Genomic DNA, 14,135 nt, shown 5'->3' on the forward strand with positions numbered 1-14,135 from the left:
TTTTGTTAGTATCTCATTATGGTTTTAACCAGTCATAAATTTTAACTTAAGCTTGGATTATTAATTATTGCTTAAAATGTCTTCAAAAAGATTATATGATGAAGTAATTACACGTTAGAAAGCGAAGACATGGATCAGCAGGGAATGTGGAACTGTCACGATTCAACATTTTTTAATAAAGCAACAACCCAACAACTAAGTCCCATAAATGACCTATGAAAGAGTTGGCAGAGCTGCACTGGCCACTGAAACACACAAAAAGAGAAAAGAAATTAGGAAAAGATTCCTTATCATAAGATCATTCAATTACAAGTAGTAGAATTAGTCAAGTCTTTAAGATAACCCCATGAGAAAAATCACTATCTCTATTTTATAGATGAGGAAGCTGAGTAATTAGCAAAACTAGAGTTCAAATTCAGGTGCGTCCAATTCTAATAGCTGTGTTCTTCCCACATAAGTCAAGCAGAATATAAAAGAAAAAAAGAAAAAATCATGCCCCTTGCTCATATTAATCATCAGAATCTGTAATTTTCAAACTTATTACCTCAGTAGAATACCCTCCAATACTCTGTGTATCCAAGCAAGGGAGAGATAAATCCCCCACTTTGCTGTGACAAAATGGAAAGGTTGACTGATCCACATGATCACAGACTTGGTTTGAGAAACAGAGCCTGGGCCAGAGTTGGAATCCCCTGCTCCCCTAAGAATAGGTCATTATGCTTCACTGTCATGGGAGAAATCACCCGAACATACCCATCTTTCATCAGCTGTGTCTCCCGTCAATCCTGAGCTACAGACAGAGTGGGCACTGGTGGGATGCATGGATGCCTTGGTCTCCTCCTCACACTATACTACATATAGCTAGCATAAGATATTCTGGAAAAGAATATTCACTGTCGGGTGTTTGTATTTTTTTAATCGGCTACTCCTCCCCTGAATTTACAAATTTAGAAAAGGGCATTGTTTACCCATCCATCATCCAAAAAAGAATCATCAAGGATATGAAATTCTACCTAATGAGGGACTGAAGAAATATTTTAGAGTGAATCTTCTAGGGGAACATACCAGGCTGTTGGTTAGGTCTAGAAGTTAAAATATCCAGCAACCCAGTAGAAACTACCTTGCAGGGGCACCTGAGTGGCAGGGTTGGTTAGGCATCAGAATTGGTTTTGGCTCAGGTCATGATCTCCTGGTCATGGGATTGAGCCCCATGTTGGGCTCCCGGCTCAGCAAGGAGTCTGTTTCAGATTTTCTCTCCCCCTGCCTCCCACCCACTCTCTCTCTCTCAAATACATAAAATCGAAAGAAAGAGAGAAAGAAAGAAAGAAAGAAAGAAAGAAAGAAAGAAAGAAAGAAAGAAAAGAAAAGAAAAGAAAAAGAAAGGATGGAAATGAAGAGAAGAGAAGAGAAGAGAAGAGAAGAGAGAAGAGAAAAATAAAGAAACTATCTTGCCCTGAAAAGAACATCTCCATTTAGAGCTGAGACTTTCTTTCAACTACATCATTCATGATAAGGATAAAGACTTCCCAGTCCATTGACTAACAAAGATAAGCATTTAAGTGGCCTAAATATGCCTGAACGGGCAAATCACCCTTACAAGAAAGCTACTGCTTTTTGCCAACATGGCAACAATCCAACTGTTCCTTTGTCTTCATAATGATTGGATTAACAAGGCAGGAAACACCTTTAAAATCAAGTTTGTGTACATCTTGATTCATTGTAACTGTCTGAAATAGAAACCTTTTTCCCAACCCAGGGAGGAAAAGTCTCAGCCATTTGAACAGCTGACAGAATAGAATATATGTTTCAGATGCATGATAAAAAAAAATGATATCTAAAGATTAATTTTTGATGAAGGATGATAATCTCCAAAAGTAAATAAATAAGTCTCCAAGCTACAAGCAAGACTAGAGAAATGGACAATGAGATTTTAACTGGGAACTTGTCTATCATTAACCAGTGGTCCCCTGCTGGTGGGTAAATCCTCTCTGACCAGCAGGGTGTCTCAGGAGGGGGCCACTAGCAGAGTGAAAGAGGAGGTGTGTCATTTCTAAGGTTAGAGATGCTAGATCAGCCCACTGGTGTCCAGTGGGGTTAGGGAAGGGAATCAAGATCTCAATTGAAGTGTAAACAGAGGCATCAAAAAAGTACTTTTAAATGTTAAGGTTACAAAAAAACTAATAAATATTATAGATCTTAGAGAGAAGTATGAGATTGTTGAATGTCCTTCAGGGTCTGCAACTTTCTTTCTCTTTAAAATAAACTCTGGGAAGGACCATTTTTTTAAAATGAAGAATATTCCATTGTATGAATATCTTTTCTCTCATTTTTAATTTTCATATGTTCAGATTTTCATGTTTTGACTTTAACATTAGGTAGTAGTTCAGAAAATGGGGGGGGGAATCATCATATGGAAGTGAGAGAACCAATAAAAGTCAAGGAAACTTGCATCAAATTATTTGGAAGCACTTTGATAATTCTCTTTTTAGTGGGTCATAGACAATATTCTCTCCATTGAGAGGAGTAGAAGTTTCCTGTTGGAAAACAGTGAACTGCAGAATAGCTTCCCCCCAAAATGTAGATCTTCATTGAGGCCTTAAGGGTATTGGGTTTAATGGGCGTTCCTACCCTTCTTCTAAAATAATTAGTTCACTGTTTCATGATGACATTCATAAAGCTGAAAGAAGTTTGGTGAACACTAATGTCATAAGATGCTTCTCAAAAAAAAAAAAAACAAAAAAAAGTCATTTTCAAATAAATTTGAGGAAACCTTCATTTTAATTCCCTTATTAGAGGATCAAAAGCACATCTTCATAGTAGAGACTAGCAGTAAACAGGAAAAAAAAAAAAAGCTTTGTTAAACATTGTTTCATACACCATTTCCCGCAACTCTTCAAGTGTAACACTCTTAGGAAAATTCTAGTTAGGAAAATGTTGAAATTCTCTTAACTTACTCATCTATTTGATGGGGAAACAAACACACCACCTTGGGCTCAGGCATAAGAAGGGAGTTTTTCAAGTTGCCCCATCAATTAGGGCAACGGATCTGATCTAACTTCCAGCCAAGTTCTCTCTCCTCTAATGGATCCCGAGGAGCCCCCTCATTCACAAAGCCTGCCTGGCTTTTTGTCATTGGTAAATGGTATCATGGAAGAAAAGAGGGCAATGTTTTCTCCTCTAGGAGGCGTACATGCCACAAAGCTAATCTGCTGATTTATCTTCCAATATGGTACATGTCCTCTGGAAAGATATGCCCTGGTTCTGTTCCAGTGTCATCACAGGTTAAGTCAGTAAATGGGAAAGAATGACAGATGTCTTGTTGTCCTTGCCTTCAGTGTCACGGGAGGTGAACTCTAGAAGTTGATACATAACACCAGAGCCAATCCAGGTATATAAAGGTTTGGATGAGAGAACAGACTAGACTTCTGGCTTGTTTGAAGGGAACCCTAAGTGCCTAATGACTCCAACAGGTCCACCCTAATTCGCATGGTGAAGTATCATGCCTAATCAGATACTATCCAAGTCAAGGGTTATGTGAAACCAAAAGGACATACCCTAGCTAAGAAGTTTTGCTCAACTGAAATTAAATTAATGGACTAAATACAACCAGGAATTTTTCTTAAGGTTAAACTAAATTAAACATAATACCTTTTCAAAATGTATGTTGTTATTTAAAAATCCAAAGTGAAATGAATTATCTGGATTTTTACTATGTGAGAAAAGAAGGGGGTTCCTGTGACCCTACAGTCCAGTTCCATCTTTCACAAATAAAGAAGTTAAGACTCAGGTAAGATGATCACACAGCTGGTTAGGAAGGTATGACACAACCAATGGACTTAGAGCCCAGAATTCTTTTTCCCTGTAAATACTGCCTCCTAAGAGTCATTGAGAGTAAAAATACACCCTTATAATAGGATCCATGTTAGTAATCTTGCATTTAATGTTACTGTCCTTCTAAAAAAATTTTAACTTTTTTGTTATAGTTGATATACAATATTATTATATGAGTTTCAGGTATACATCATGACTCAAAAATTACATACATCACAAAAATCTCATCAGACATATAGTTTCCATCCACCACATTATAAAGTTACCCCAATATTATTGACTATATCCCCTATGCTATAATTTTCATCTCCAGGACTTACTTATAATTGGAAGTTTGCACCTCTTAATCCCTTTCACCTATTTTTTGTCCCTCTTTTTTCCATTCCCACCCCCCCCCCCCCCTGATCCCTAGTATGTTCACTTTTTTCTTGGAACTAAACTTTCAGAAGTTCAAAATTAGTGAATATTTTTGAGAGAATCCCTGAGTTTGGAAACAAAACTTCTGGAGACTCACCTAATTGTTACAAATGATGTTTAAAAACAGAATGTTGTGTTTGCCAAGAGGTTAAACAAAAAGTGGCATACAAGCAACTTTTCTGTTTATATTCAAGTTATTGTAGAATATAAGTATTAACTGAGGTGCTGGTGGTTTCTCCTTGGGAACCGGAAGAGAGAAGCTTCCTGGAGCAGGCCCAGAAAGGTGCAAATATCCCTTCCATTATCACCTTCTTTTCTCTAGTCTGCCTTTAGACCTCATGCATTCATCACAGACATCAGCCAACAGAAGTATAGCTCTGTTCCTTGCTCATGTGCAGTCCCACCCACCCAGCCTATAATCTATGGAATCTCCCCTAATGGATTGATTCCTGGTTGTGGTTGACCAGGAAATGAATGGGACCGGATCCTGGCTGCAAATTCAGCACAATTTATCATCTGGGGTCTCTGCAGAAATGTCTTACCCCATCAGTGTTTTTCAAGACAGAATTCTCCTTATTTCCTGATGACCGAGGTCCTCCCTTCTGTCCCACCAGGAATTGAATAGACAATGATGAAATTTTGCCAATAGGATTTAGGGTTCCTGATACTTTTATGGGCTGGGCATCTTGGGGCCTGTGCTCAGGAGTGTCTGGGATTCTCACTATTGGTGTTTTCCCCTGCATGTCCCCCTGGGAGGCCAAGCTGTGGGTCTCCCAGAACAGACCTAGCCTCAAGTAGTTACAGGAAATTCTCAACATAAAAATCATGTTCTACTGTAATCTATGAGATCTGAAAAATATTTTGATCTGCTGGGATCTATATAAAAACAACACATTTCTAGAAATCCTATTCCCAGGTTGAGATGCTGGGAAGAAATCAGAATTCATATCTTCATCACCCTCTGTCATGAATTCAAAAGGGGAAAAGCTGCTTTCTTAACCTACTAAGGGAAAGAGAGAAGTCTTTAAGCTACATCAATAATATTTTGAGGGGCTCATGAAGTTTTATTTTTGGAATGTGATTGTAAATGAAAGGCATCATGATAAGTAGTGATGACAACATCAAGAAGGCGATAGGTTAATGGTCTTCAGTCACTGTCCTTTCTTCCTTCAAACCCACCATAAAGAAAGGATAAAATACATTAATTCACACTGGGGAGTAAGTGATTGGTAAGACTTATTAACCCTCTCCAAAGTATCTGGGATAGTTGTTAATTATTACTGCTAGTATGGGTCTCTGTGGGTAACATTTTAACTAAACTTCAAGCCAAACTTGGAACCAAGCAGAGCTGAGATCCAGTCCAGTTTTGTAATTGACTTTTGTGCAAAACTAAGGAATGAGAAGGATAAATTATATTTTCATGATTATATTCAAAAAGAGCATTTGCCCACCAAAATATCTGTCAGATTGAACAACTGTAGAATCATAGAGTGATCAATCACAGCCTGGGGGACTAGACTATAAAATGAATCATGAGTTATGGCAATGGTATGATTTAAAACAGAGAAAATAATTTCTAATTCTTTTAGAATAATTTTATTACTCGGAGAATATAATGTTTGGATCTCCAGATAAAGTCTTTCCCACAGTAGCTCTGGGTGTTTGATTTTTATTTTAGCATAAAACTGTTGGGCCTCTTTAGGTTCTAAGGGATTCCCTGTATACAGGGAGTGTGGCATTGGAATGTTGAGGTCATTCATTGTTTCAATCTCAACAGATTTCCCAAGGATAGAGAAAGAGGATTGCTCCTTAGAAATACAACCTCCTAGTGGCCACATAGCCCTAGACAAATGACAGCAGGGTGGGAGACTCTGCTCCCTTGACTCTAAGGCATTGAGGGGCCCAGGGAGCAGAACCCACACTATTAGACCTGCAGGCCATTTGATGGATCCATGAATATGGAGGCAAGATGGCGCTATGGAGGAAGACAGCCTTGGAGTTTAGAGGTGGTGAACTCTGTTTCTTAGGTGAGCACTGGAGAGGTAAAAGAGCCCGGGAGCCTGAAAGTGAGAAGCAAGAGGCAATTCCAGAAAACTGCATTTTGCAAACCTGTCTTCTTGTTTCGAATGTTTCCCCTGTATGTCCCTGTTTGTTTCATTTGAGAATGAATGGTCCATCTGAAAATTGACTTGCCTCCATTGTGATAAGCAGAACAAAAAGGATGATACTCATCTCTGACTATAGTTCTAAGTCATGTCGACCACTTCAAGGAGGCCAGCCAGAGAAGGGACACAGTAGCAGATCTAAGGGCCTCCTAAAGAGAAGTTCAAAACTCAGGACAAACAGCTGGGAAAGAGATTTCATCTCTGAAATGTCCTTAGCAGGACGTCTTGGCTAAGGATCACCAATACTAGGCAGAACCTGGGTGTGAAGTCTGGCTCCTAGAGATTGGCACTTGATCTGTACCATTCTCTACAGAGAAAAATGGAGATCGCCCTTGGAGACCTTATCTATTTTGGGCCAGAGAGACTTCTCCAGCCTTCCCCAGGAAGGACCTGGGGAACCATTCTTGATGCCCCAGAGCTCTCTTACCTCTTAATTGCCTGTATCCTAGAAACAAATTAACACAGCTGAATACTGGGTGAGACTTTCTGATTGGTGTGAATCTGATGTGACAGTCCCATCCTCTGTGTCAGCTCAAAGAACATGGGCATTATTGGGCCCCTATAATGTGCAAAGTTTGGATTTCATTTTGGCTATATCCTGGGGGCAGAGGCCTAGGCTGGCATCTGGGCCATTCTATGAGAGATGTAGATTCTAGAACTGAGTGGGAACATGAGAAAAGGTACATTTTAGGATGATGACTGTAAGAGTTTTCCTTCAATGGAGAATTACTTGTTCCATCTGTTCTTTCAAAGGAAGCTGGAAAATCACTATCACTCTTATTAGACCCTAAGTCAGCTCCTGCCATGAGCTGTGCAGGGGACTCTTTCAGGAGCCACCAATAGAAATGCACCAAGTGTCATCACCAGAGACACCTGGTGTTTAGGAGAGGTGCACTGGAATGGAAGCCCTACAGCAGTGAAAATAAGGGAAAAGTTGACCATTTTCCCCCAGGGAAATCTCTACATACATGAACTCTGAAATTCCAAATTGCAATGGCTATCATTTTTTAAATTGAGTTTTAAAGTACCTCCCACCCATAGCAGAAAAAGCCTACAGATATGTTCTCTCTATATATCTTTCCAGCTCACCTTACAGCCTCTCCAGCTTATTGGTATTTCTGAATCAAAATCTGAGGTGTCTTGTATTGAATCAAGCATCACTTACAAAGGACTCCAAGCTCCAGTTAATCATCCCTGCCCCACCAAGCCCACATTAATTCTAGTCTCGACAAGCTATTTTTCTCCTGTCTTCAAATAATCTAAATCAGATCATGACCACCAGTGACATTTGTAGGGTCCAGGGAGAAAGGAGAAAACTGGAGGGGAACCAGTGGCTGGTATAGAAGTCGTTCTCCTGAGATCAAAGAAATTAGAAATCTACACAGAATTAAATTCCCAAAGAAATCGAAGGAAGGCTGATGAATACCTTCTGTTTAGATGAATCTCTTCCCCAATAAATTGAAAAATCCATTTTCTTTAACTTGATCCCAATAGGGAGACACCGCTGAGGCCACTTTCAACAGATAGAAATACTCTACCTGCCTCGAGGATATTCTACAGCACAAATAGCTACTGTTTCTCATGTGTCCTGTTAATGTTTTCTGTACACTAAAGTCCTATGCAATTATGCGGTATATTTCCTTCTAGGAGCTTAAGGCCCTTTATAAAGAGCTTAATGCCTTAGAAAGTGATTTTCTGGCCTCCTCCATAAAGTTCAGGTCGTGAAAGAGCCTAATCTAAACTGGCCTGTTCTTATTCTCTCTTGGATCGGATGTCTCTTGGGCCACAATCTTTTGGCCCCCTTTTCTCCAGCCGTTGCTGGAAACTAGCACGCTGTCAATGTCCCTGGACAGACCCTGCCTCCACTATACTGAAAACCTTTTGCTTTCTACCATGGGCTTGTCTGACCCGTGGTGAGGGAAGCCTGGGTGCAGGAGCAATCTTAAGGTAGAAGGGAGTTAACCCCTTAGGTTGCTTTTTTTTTTTTTCCAATTTTTATTTGTTTAATTTTTTTTCAGTGTTCCAGAATATTCCTTGTTTATGCACCACACCCAGTGCTCCATGCAATACGTGCCCTCCTTAATACCCACCACCAGGCTCATCCATCCTCCACCCCCTCCCCTCCAAAACCCGCAAATTGATTTTCAGAGTCCACAGTCTCTCAAGGTTTGTCTCCCCTCCAATCTCCCCCAGCTCCCTTCTCCTCAGGGTTTATCACTAGGGATGTGAGACGACGGATAAATGCGCTGTCCGGAGAGCAGACCTCTGGTTCTCAAATGTGAATGTGCACAGTCACCTGAAGAGCTCGTTAATATAATATCCTGGGCCCCTCCCCTCTAGACATTCTGATTCAGAAACTGGGGGGGGGGATAAATTTGCATAAATAACACAGTCATGGGGACACTTAAAGTAATCAGCTCAAGGGCCGCACATACAGAATAATTCTGCATGTGTTCTATGCAGTTCCTCAGAGGCTCCCAGTGAATCAAGCCCAGGTGCCCACAGAAACGACCCATGTTTGTTTATTGTTGCGTTTGCATTGCCTTCCCCCCTCCAGTGCACTCTCCCCAGCACCTCACTCCTTCCTGGGATCACTTCCCAAATATACTTCCTAAAACATCCTTGCCTCAGGCTCAACTTTCAGAGGAGACCCCTCAGAGGCAGGGCCCCTTAATACCCACTTGCCCTCAGCACTCAGTAGACTCAGGCCTTGTTCCCTGAACAATGTAGTCATGAATTCGGTCTTCCTGTTGCAGCAATAAAATGTGACCACAACTAACAACTCGATTCAGGTCTTCAAGCCAGTAGGGCTTTTCTGAGATCAGGTATTTAATGAGAGTTTGTGTTCTTGTTGTTTTATGCATTTAAATTTAAAAAAAGGAGTTGGTTTTCTATTTTTTTTTTCCTGAATTTATGTTGTCCATAAGTTTACCACGGCCTCTCAGAATTTTCCAGACACCCTCCCCACCACAGCAGAGAGGAACATAGAGCTTTGGGTGTTTTAATATTGACACGTCAGGTACCTACCCAGCAGCTATCCCTCTCTTCTGACTTATAGTGCCTGTGTTCCTGCAGTGTGCCCAGCCCCAGTGCACCAACCATGACTGACTGATCCAGGCATGGCTGTAGGGTAGTGACCCATTGCCTAATGCTCATCTTCCCAGCCTCCCTGTTGTATGTACGTAGGATACCTAACTCTGGCCAATAAGAAACTAAAAGAATTAAAACGATAGAAATAAAAGGGTGTTTGAGAGCACTTCTGAGAAGTAATTTTATCTCCATTGAAAGGAGGAGCATCATACAAGGACCACTTCCTATCGCCTCCCTGGATGACCCCTCTGCTCCTTACCTTTCCGGGCAGGCATAGTGCCTGAAGCAATGAGAGCCCTCTTGCAACCATGATGTTGCAAGCACAGGTACGAAGAGCCAACCTGCTAAGGATGGCAGATCTGCTTAGTAAGCCACAGATTGCCTGACTCTAGACCTTCTACCAGGTAATCAATGTTGCTATTGCTGGAGTCACCACTAGTCACATTCTGTTTATTTGATTACTTTATTTATTTTAATTTTTTAAGTAGGTTCTATGCCCAGCATGGAGCCCAATGCAGGGTTTGAACTCATGACCCTGAGCTGAGATCAAGAGTCAAACACTTAACTGGATGACTGAGCTACCCAGGCACCCCCAAGATCTGTTATTTGCATTCAGAAGTATTCCTGGCTTACACATGGTGAAGGACTTGTATCCGGAATATATAAAGGACCCTCCAAATCAATAATAATAAGACAAACAACTCAATACCAAGTAGGCAAAAGATTTTAGCAGGCATTTCACAGAAGAAGCGATACAAATGACCATTAAACCTATGAAAAGGTGCTCAGTGTTACCACTAACCAGGGGATTGCAAATTAAAACCACATAAGACACTGCTCCATATCCATCAGAATGGCTAAAATCCTAGACTGACAATGTAAGTGCTGACAAGGAGGGGGAGTAAGTGGAACCCTCTTACTTTGCTTGTGGGAGTGTAAAATGGTGCAGCCACTTTGGAGGACCAATGGCTGCTTCTAACAAAGCTGAGGTCTGCCTAGCGTGCAGAACAATTTTAACCAGACCACAGCCCTTCGATCAAAACCACCCACAGCTTAGCACTGACCCCACTTAGGACTGGCCAGGAGAAGCTCTACTTCTCCAGGAGAACCAGACTTTTCTAACCCCAAGTCCTAGCCATTCAGGTAGGGCTATCTCCCCAGGTTGTGTCCTTTATTTTTAGCATTTCACGCAGGATACCCGCAAACGAATTCAAAGACAGAGATAGTTCTTATGGAACTTAACTATTTTTTTTTTATGTTTTGAGGATCTACTTTTATTTGATCAACAATGAAAAAGTATGTTTAAAATACAAAGTTCTTATTTCTGCAGGTGAAAAAAATGATACTAAAGTTGATAATTTAAGAAATAGTGGTAGAAATAAAAACTTCTTGGAATTATGGCAGCAGCCACCAGAAGAAACAGAAAACAGGGAGGGGAGTGTCTAAAGGTGAGGTGGCAGGCTTTTAAGCCGAAAGAGGCTGCATATTCTCCAAGACGACAGAGCTTACAGGGCTGTATGTATGCCCTACAGAAGGGCTTTAAATGCCTTCATGACCAAAGTAATCCATATTAAGAAAGTGAAAGCCAAATACATAAAACAAGAACCACACGAATGACAATTATATATGTAAGTTGGGTCTCAATAAACTGAAAGCACTTTTTATACTCCCCACCATACCTTTAACACAACTTTTAGGTTATCCTCAAGTAGGAAAGTAGTGACATTCAAATGAGTTAAGGTATAAGTAAAAAGGACCACAAACTTTATTACAAGTCAGTAAAGGTAACATATAGTATGTACAGATGGCACATGGTGCCAATTTTATTTGCAGTTATTATAGTACTCCAACTCATGTTTACAAGTTACACCTTTGCCACAGCCTTGGCTAAATCTTGAACTAGTGCAGAATTTAGCTGTGCCAGCGTGCTGATCTTTGTGTGCTTAGATGTGGCATACTTGTTCTTGACGGTCATGTGCTTTGTAAGTCCACGATTCACCATGACTATATTCTTAGCCAGGTGTTGCATAACACTTAGAAGGGATTCTTCAGTGTATGATAGATAATGCTGTAGAGTTGGTGTCAATTCACCGTTATGAAGAATTTTCAGTGCTAAGCAAAAGGCTCCTGCTGCAATCTGAGAAGGAGGAAAGTGCACCATATCATAGTCCAACATAGTTAGTTCCATCAGGTATTTAGCCAAAGTATGTTGCTCAACATCAACCTCTCAGATCTTAGATGCTCTCCGAAGGAAATGTGGGGGTAGAGGGCACCCCAGACCAAAATTTAAAGATCTTAGAATCTTCATTTCCATCTGTCTGATTTTGTGCTTAGTGTAAGTGTTGTCAGTCACAAAGGCAAAGTCACCAATTTCTGGAGGGTACATTTCTTCATATTTGCTTGCAATAAACATGGCAGTGACACCAACCAGCTGCAGCATCTTCTTAGGCACACAATTATTCTGCATGAACCGATCAATAATGGAAACAGTCATGTACATGGTCTCCTGAAGTAACCTGAACTTCATCTGAACCTGTACTAGCCAGTTAATAAGGATAGCTCTCATGTTTCCAGTGACTTCACGACCCAGTAGGTATTTTGGTCTGATGGCTTGCTCTTCCTCAAGTTGTCTCAGATAAGCATAAATATCTTTCACATATTCACTATAATGGTTTGGATCAGCTCCATCTTTGGCATCCACATCATTCACTGCAAGAATTACATCAGAGAATGCCTGACCCAGATATTCTTCTGCAGGGGCACATCCAGATGTTTCCATTGGGCTTGGAGAGGGAGTATCAACCAAAATAGGCTCAGGCAAAAGTTTTTCTTCTTTAACGGACTCAGGTTCTGGCTCAGGTTCTGGCACAGGCTCGGGTGCCTTCTCCAGAGGTTTAGGTAGTTTTTTAGCAATAACTTTTCCAGGCACCAAAGTTTTTGCTTACTTTTTCAGAGGCAATTTGGCCTGTGGTTGTTCGCTGACTTTGTTACCAATGTCTCCGAGGGCTGTTCTCGGCCTCAGCCCGGGCTTGGAGGCCGCAGTCGTGGCCAGAGGCACGTGCTTTGTGCCTGCCATGCTGATCTTCGCCTTATTTTCCACATTAACTTTTGCGTTCCTGGTGACCCGGAGTGCCATGGCTTCTTCTTCACCAGGCAGCAGCTCAGTGGGGAGAAGCAGAGCACGGGAGTCACCATCCAGCCGGGGACCTGAACCGCGCACAGATCAACAGCCGTTCCTCCGCAGCACGCCGGCACTTAACTATTTTTTAATCCAAAATTGGTTACTTAGCCTGGCAGGGACAGACATAGTTATGCAGATAGCGAGTAAAAGTCTTTTATATCTCAACTTCTTTTGATAATCTAGGACTAGGATAAGCACCTAGATTGATTTAAAGCCTCATTACTCCTTACTAAATATATATGCATTTGATAGATTATAAATAAATATCTGTTGATTTCAATTGATTTTACAGTTAAGGCCTTGGAGAATTAATACTAAGATTCATAGATAGCTCTCGCCTACACATACACACACACGCCATCATTTTGGCCCTTCCATGTTAAAGCAGAAAGCACAAGCCAAAAAGGGCAGGAGTGATCCACCAGAGGGAAAATGTTTGATGCTACTGGAGCAAGTGGGCGTAATCAAAGAAGCAATAGCTTCGAGTTGGGGTAAGGGGGTGGGATCCAGTGCACATGTGAAGGGTCTGGACTAAGCACATAGACAGTCCACTATAAATGGAAAGAGGGTTAAGTAAATGGGTAAACTGTGAGTAGGCTAGTATATTTGCTGGTGGGAGCATGAGGAGGTTCCCAGGCATAAACTGGGGCTGTCCTAGGCAACATGAGATGTATGGTCATCCTACTTAGAGCAACTGACTTTGCTACAGCTAAAGAACCCTGAAGCCTCCTTGCCCTGCCTCTCTACCAGCCTTACACCTGGAGCTGCTCCCACCATTTTGATCTCTGCGGCCAGAATGGATTCTCCACTGCCTCCTTCTGTGCTTCACTAGCAACAATTCAAAGTCTGGGGTGGGGTGTCTGATTGACTGAACCTCAGCCACACACCCACTCTAGCTCCAGGGGAGACTAGGGACACATGTGGCCTTTCAGCTTGTTGCCCTGCACCTTCTCTAGTGAAAGGATTCTACCTCCTCCCCCACTCATCAGGTGGGGGATTACTCCAACATAAATGGGGTTTCAGACTCCAGGCAGCCAAAAAAAAAAAAAAAAAAAGTAGCAAATGTCCTCTAGAATCACCATTTCCTCATCCTTGGTTGAGGCCTTGAAAAGCAGCCAGTATCCTCTGGGTCTTTTTATTTAATCTTATAAGACATTATGAGGAGTTCAATTTGGGAATATTTGATTAATGGTAGAGATTCAATCAGAGTGCATTTACTACTAATATTGCAATAATTCCACATTGGAAAACGTAACTGTGAGCAATCAATTCACCTTCTAAAATGCCGATTTTACACAAATAAAATCAATTTGAAATTGATTAACTCATAGCCACTGATGTTTCCCACTAAAATATGAATGATTTAAATTATTCTTAATCAGTATTATAGAAGACTTGAAGTTTTCATGGGTTTTCCCATAAAACATTTTATGACTCCGTGCCTCACTGTC

The 14,135-nt window shown here is 41.1% G+C and overlaps 1 pseudogene; it reads right to left on the minus strand.

Moving 5' to 3' along the window:
- Positions 1–11,238: 11,238 nt before the first annotated feature.
- Positions 11,239–13,680, minus strand: LOC125082263 (G2/mitotic-specific cyclin-B1-like; annotated as a pseudogene).
- Between the last annotated feature and the right edge of the window lie 455 nt (positions 13,681–14,135).

The sequence above is a fragment of the Lutra lutra genome, chromosome 12, assembly GCF_902655055.1.
Source record: "Lutra lutra chromosome 12, mLutLut1.2, whole genome shotgun sequence".
In the NCBI taxonomy this organism is placed as follows: Eukaryota; Metazoa; Chordata; class Mammalia; order Carnivora; family Mustelidae; genus Lutra; species Lutra lutra.